At 39.6% G+C, this 6,608-nt stretch overlaps 1 non-coding gene across 1 annotated transcript; it reads right to left on the minus strand.

Moving 5' to 3' along the window:
• Window positions 1-2,218: 2,218 nt before the first annotated feature.
• LOC141683940 (small nucleolar RNA R71) lies at window positions 2,219-2,325 on the minus strand. The gene has a single exon (XR_012560508.1). It is a non-coding gene; the product is annotated as a small nucleolar RNA R71 (small nucleolar RNA).
• Window positions 2,326-6,608: the final 4,283 nt, after the last annotated feature.

The raw sequence follows: 6,608 nt of genomic DNA on the forward strand, positions 1-6,608 counted from the left end.
TAATGATTATTTATAATCTCATCCATCTTCACTAATCTAGATTAATTACTACAGAAATAGCCAAATCCACAAAAAAGCAAACCGGAACTCTCTAAAAATAAATTTGGAGTCAAATTTTGGTTGGAAGAAAATTCAACCAAGTACAGTACTGATAAGTGGCATTTTATACCACTTAGAACGTCTCATAACGGCTTGAATTGATGTATTAAACTCGAGTATTTTGTGTATTTGACGTGTTTTTGAGTGTTTTTGTATTTCAAGGTATAACTTGCTTAAATAGGAGGATTTCATCAAAATAAGCCTAAGGATGTACTTGGAATTAGTCTCGGGGAGTTGTGCGAAGAATTCAGCAAAATCAGAAGCAAACTTAGGAAAATTCCAGAAGGCTTGCAGGCGCCTTCCTGGAAAGAGCAGGCGACCTCCTGGTAGCAGGCGCCCGCCTGGAAGGAGGAGGTGGCCGCCTGGGTTCGTAATTTCAGAATCTGATTTTTAGAATTCAAGTTTTAATGGGCTTCTGTTGGCGCTGTTTCTTGTGGACTCTTATATAAACCTATTGGGGAGACGTTTTCAACAACAAGTAACAAGGAGAGAAGATCAAGAAGACCGTTTTAGCACGCAACAATGAAGAAGAGGAAGCATACATTTATCTTGTGATTCTTTTACTTCGTTGTAACAGTGGATGCTAGTTTTCTTTACTCTTTGAACCTTAATACTCTTGTGATGTACTCTGTTTTTATTAAGTATTTTTATTAGTTTATATCGTTGTGTTATTGTCATGTTTTCATATGAACCCATGGTGACAATGAGTTCTATTATGGGCTATTCGTGATCATGGGATCATAGCGGATTTACTATGGATTTCTTTAGTTAATTATTTAATACTTTGGTATGTGGTGATTGTATGATATCTAGCATAGGTTGTGCTTATTCGTCTTATGTGCATCGTGAACATATAAGATAGCTTGTTAATCTCTTGTGAGGTGACAGTGAATCTTGAGATTTAGAACTTGCCATGCTAGCATAGGTTCATGTATTGTATGCATGATTAGGGGGTAACTCTAACCGTTTTACTTGCCCTGTGTAATCATAATGAATAACTTGCGCTTAAATCGTTATGTTGTCAAATTCTGTAGACATATATGATCTCAACATAATTGATGCCTATTTAACTTCTATCTTAATTATGGATGCTTGGTAGAATGATATTCGTACAACGAAAGTTGGCATTTATTAGTTTCGTGTTGTTTGATTAATATCATCACCATTACATGCTAAGGGTAATAACAATAACTATTGAATGAAGTAGTAATGAAGTTATGGTCTCATGTGTGTTTAATATTAATAATTTAAGTGTTTATTTCTCGTAGTTAATATTAGTTAATCAACCTTAATTGTTATTGTCTTGACATTGAAGAGTAATTATACATTGGTGAGTAAGTGTTAATTAAATATAATTAATCAGAGTCTCTGTGGGAACGAACTAGAAATCATTCTATATTACTTGCGAACGCGTATACTTGCGTGAATTATTTAGTGCATACTTTGTGCCTAACAAGTTTTTGGTGCCGCTGCCGGGGACTCGGTGTTAATTTGTTTAGTTTATGTACTCGCCATCAGTGGTCATTAGGATTCATTGATTAAGACTTGTTACTTACTGCTTCCGGTTGTGTTTCAGGTACTTTAGCGAGCGTTTATGCAAACACGTTCTCGCACCCGTAAGAGAAATCTAGATACGGCTGAGGAGATAGATACAGCTCTTGATTTTCCGGAGAAGATAGTTTTTGAAGATTCGGATAAAGAGAGTGAAAAGAAAGAACCTGTAACAATGGGTGATCGTATAGTTCAAGCTGATCCAGCTCTTATGGACTTTTCTCGGCCTAAAATTGATGACATTCAGTCAAGCATCATTCATCCGGCTATTCAGGCCAATACTTTTGAAATCAAGCCGGGCACTATTCAGATGGTGCAGAATTTTGTTTCTTTCAGAGGTGCTGCGACTGAAGATCCCAACATGCACATTAGGAATTTTATCGAGATCTGAAGTACTTTCAAATATAATGGTGTTACTGATGAGGCTATTAAGCTGAGGCTTTTCCCATTCTCTCTGAGGGATAAAGCTAAGGAATGGTTACATTCTTTATCAGCTGGGTCCATCACTACTTGGGAAGATCTCGCGTAAAAGTTTCTGATGAAGTTCTATCTGATGGTCAATACTGCAGCTATGAAGAGTGCTCTTACTCAGTTTGCGCAACAATAAGGAGAATCTTTGTGTGAAGCTTGGGAGCTTTACAAGGAGATGTTGAGAAAGTGTCCACATCATGGTATGCCTGACAGGATGGTGATCACTGGGTTCTATAATGGTTTGGGGGCCCAATCGCTGCTAATGCTCGATGCAGCTTCTGGAGGCGCCTTATGGGCCAAAAGCTACACTGAGACCTATAATCTCATTAAAACTATGGCTGCAAATGAGTATCAAAACCCAACTCAAAGAATGATGCCTGGGAAGGTAGCAGGTATTCTGGAAGTTGATGCAGCTACAACTATTGTAGCGCAGCTCCAAGCGCTGTCTATAAAGGTCGATTCTTTAGCCAACTCTGGAGTCAATCAAATAGTTATTGTCTGTGACCTTTGTGCATGTTCTCATGCTATGAATCAGTGTTCTCTTGTTAATGAATCTGTTCAGTGTGTGAACAATTTTCAGAGATCGCAACAGCCTGTGCCCGCTACTTATCATCCTAATAACAGAAATCATCCCAATTTCAACTGGAGCAATAATCAGGATGCTGTTCAGTAACCATATCAGCAAGCTGCAAGTAAACATTTTAATCTACCTGGATTCCAGCAACCTCAACAATATGCTCAAAGGCAATCATATCCTCAACAAGGAGGTGCTGTTCCACCTTCTAGTGCTGATTTCGAGGAGTTAAAGCTGTTGTGCAAAAGTCAGGCTATTTCTATCAAGACCTTGGAAAATCAAATTGGACAAATAGCCAATACCTTGCTCAATCGTCAACCTGGCATACTTCCCAGCGATACTAAAGTGCCAGGCAGGAAGGAAGCTAAGGAGCAAGTCAAAGTTGTCACCTTAAGGTCTGGAAAAGTTGTTGATGCTGAAAAAGCAAAAGATGGAGAAGCTGAAGTTGTAGATGAAGAAGAAAAGCAAAAGAAGAAATAGGGGGAACCAAGGAAGACTATTGTTGAACACACTCTGCCTGAGGGTAATACAGGGGAGAAATAGCTCTATCCTCCACCACCTTTTCCTAAGAGATTGCAAAAACAAAAGCTGGACAAGCAATTTGGTAAGTTTCTGAGGTGTTCAAACAAAAGCTGAGGCTCTGGAGAATATGCCTAGTTATGCAAAATTCATGAAAGGTATTCTTTCAAGGAAGGTGAAACTGGATCATCTTGATACTGTTGCTCTAACGGAAGAGTGCAGTGTCGTGCTGCAGAAAAAGTTACCTCCAAAGCTTAAGGATCCAGGTAGCTTCACCATTCCTTGCACCATTGGCAAGTTGTCATTCGACAAGTGCCTTTGTAATTTGGGAGCAAACATCAATTTAATGCCGTTGTCTATCTTCAAAAGCTGAATTTTCCTGATCCGAAGCCCACCTACATGTCTCTACAATTGGCTGATCGCTCGATTATATACCTATAAGGCATCATAGAGGACGTGCTAGTAAAGGTGGACAAGCTCATCTTTCCTGCATATTTTATCATTCTGGATTTCGAGGAAGATAAGAAGATTCCCATAATCTTGGGAAGACCTTTCTTGGCTACAGGCCGTACCTTGATAGATATGCAAAAAGGTGAACTTACTATGAGGGTGCAAGATCAGGATGTGACATTCAATGTGTTCAATGCTATGAAATTCCCTACGGAAGATGAGGAGTGCTTCAAGATGGATTTGGTCGATTCTGTAGTTATTTCATAACTTGATCATGTGCTAAGGTCTGATGCCTTAGAAAAAGCCTTATTGGGGGAATTTGACAGTGATGATGAAGAAGGCAATGAGCAGCTACAATATCTAAATGCTTTTCCTTGGAAACGAAAGCTAGACATGCCATTTGAATCTCTTGGTAACAATGATCTCAAGAATGTTGAGGGAAAACTCAAACCATCTATTGAGGAAGCACCTACTTTGGAGCTTAAACCACTGCCTGAACACTTGAGGTATGCTTTTTTAGGTGATACATCTACTTTACCTGTTATTATTGCATCTGACCTTTCAGGTAGTGATGAGGACAAGCTCTTGAGGATTTTGAGAGAATTCAAATCGGCCATCGGATGGACTATAGCAGATATAAAAGGGATCATCCCTTCGTACTGCATGCATAAAATTCTGCTAGAGGAAGGTAGGAAGCCGACTGTTGAGCAACAACGAAGGCTTAATCCTATTATAAAAGAAGTGGTGAAGAAAGAAATTCTAAAGTGGCTAGATGCAGGAATTATATATCCTATTTCTGACAGTTCTTGGGTGAGCCCCGTGCAATGTGTACCTAAGAAAGGAGGTATTACTGTGGAGGGTATGCATGGACTATAGAAAGTTGAATAAAGCCACAAGGAATGATCACTTCCCTCTTCCATTTATTGATCAGATGCTTGATAGGTTGGCTGGTCATGAGTATTATTGTCTTCTAGATGGCTATTCGGGCTACAATCAGATTTGCATTGCACCAGAAGATCAAGAGAAGACTACTTTCACTTGTCCATTTAGCACATTTACTTTTCGCACGGTTTCTTTTGGCTTATGTGGTGCACCTGCCACTTTTCAGAGATGCATGATGGCTATATCGTCTGATATGATTGGAAATAATGTTAAAGTGTTCATGGATGACTCCTCCGTCTTTGGACATTCGTATGATGAATGCTTGAATAATCTCCGTTTGGTGCTCAAAAGGTGTGTGGAAACCAATCTGGTGCTCAATTGGGAACAATGTCATTTCATGGTGCAGCAAGGCATCATTCTTGGGCATAAGGTCTCTAGTAAGGGTCTTGAGGTGGATAAAGCCAAGGTGGGAGTCATTGAAAATCTTCCGCCACCTATTTCTTTGAAAGGAATCCGTAGTTTTCTTGGTCATGCGGGTTTTTATCGGCATTTCATCAAGGACTTCTCTAAGATATCTAGGCCGTTGTACAACTTGCTCAAGAAAGATGTGCCCTTCAAATTTGATGATGAATGCTTGGTAGCATTCGAGACTCTCAAGAAGAGTTTGATCACTACACTAGTTATTACGGTACCTGATTGGAGAGAACCTTTTAAAATGATGTGTGATGCAAGTGATTATGCAGTGGGAGCAGTTCTTGGGCAGCGAAAGTCTAATATCTTTTATGTAGTCTACTATGCTAGTAAGACATTAAATGGAGCTCAGCTGAACTACACCACTACTGAGAAGGAGCTCTTGGCTATAATTTTTTGTTTCGAGAAATTTCGATCATATCTACTTGGGATAAAGGTGACAGTATTCACTGATCACGCTGTCATCCGCTATCTGGTCTCCAAGAAGGATTCAAAGCCTAGACTTTTTCGTTGGGTGCTCTTGTTACAGGAATTTGATTTAGAGATCAAGGATCGAAAAGGTACTGAAAATCAAGTAGCTGACTATCTCTCTAGATTGGAGAATCCCGATTCTATTCACATGATAAGACATTGATCAACGAATCTTTTCCGGATGAGCAGTTGTTCACAATTCAAGAGGAAGAGCCATGGTTCGCATAAATTGTGAACTATCTTGTTAGCAATATAATGCCTCCTAACATAAATGCAGCTCAAAAGAAGAAGTTTTTGTATGAGGTGAAGTGGTACATGTGGGATGAACCATATTTGTTTAGACAAGGAGCTGACCAGATCATCAGGAGATGTATCCCATTCTGTGAGACGGAGGGGATATTACGAGACTGTCATTCCACAGTTTATGGTGGACATTATGGTGGTGAAAAGACAATAGCTCGTATTCTTCAAGCAGGTTTTTTCTGGCCTATATTGTTTAAGGATGCACATCAGTTCATTTTAAGGTGTGATCGTTGCCAAAGAGTTGGGAATCTTACCAGAAAGGATGAGATGCCTTTAAATGTGATGCTTGAAGGTGAGGTCTTCAATGTTTGGGGAATCGATTTCATGGGACCATTTATCCCATTCTACAATAATCAGTACATCTTGATGGCAGTTGATTATGTCTCGAAATGGGTAGAAGTCAAGGCTCTATCGCCTAATGATGTAAAGGTAGTGTTGAGTTTTCTTCATAAGCAGATATTCACAAGGTTTGGAATGCCACGAGTTATCATAAGTGATGAAGGGTCGCATTTCTGCAATCGTAAGTTCACTTTTATGATGCAACACTACAATGTGAATCATCGCATTGCTACTGCCTATCATCCGTAAACTAATGGTCAAGCTGAAGTGTCGAACAGAGAGATCAAGCGCATTCTAGAGAAAGTCGTTTGTCCGTCAAGGAAGGATTGGTCTTTGAAGCTCGATGAAGCTGTTTGGGCTTATAGAACAGCATACAAGACTCCACTTGGGATGTCCCCATTTCAACTTTTCTATGGTAAGGGATGTCATTTACCTGCGGAGCTTGAGCATAAGGCTTATTGAGCATTGAAGAAGTTAA

The sequence above is a fragment of the Apium graveolens genome, chromosome 1, assembly GCF_009905375.1.
Source record: "Apium graveolens cultivar Ventura chromosome 1, ASM990537v1, whole genome shotgun sequence".
NCBI classification, from domain to species: domain Eukaryota; kingdom Viridiplantae; phylum Streptophyta; class Magnoliopsida; order Apiales; family Apiaceae; genus Apium; species Apium graveolens.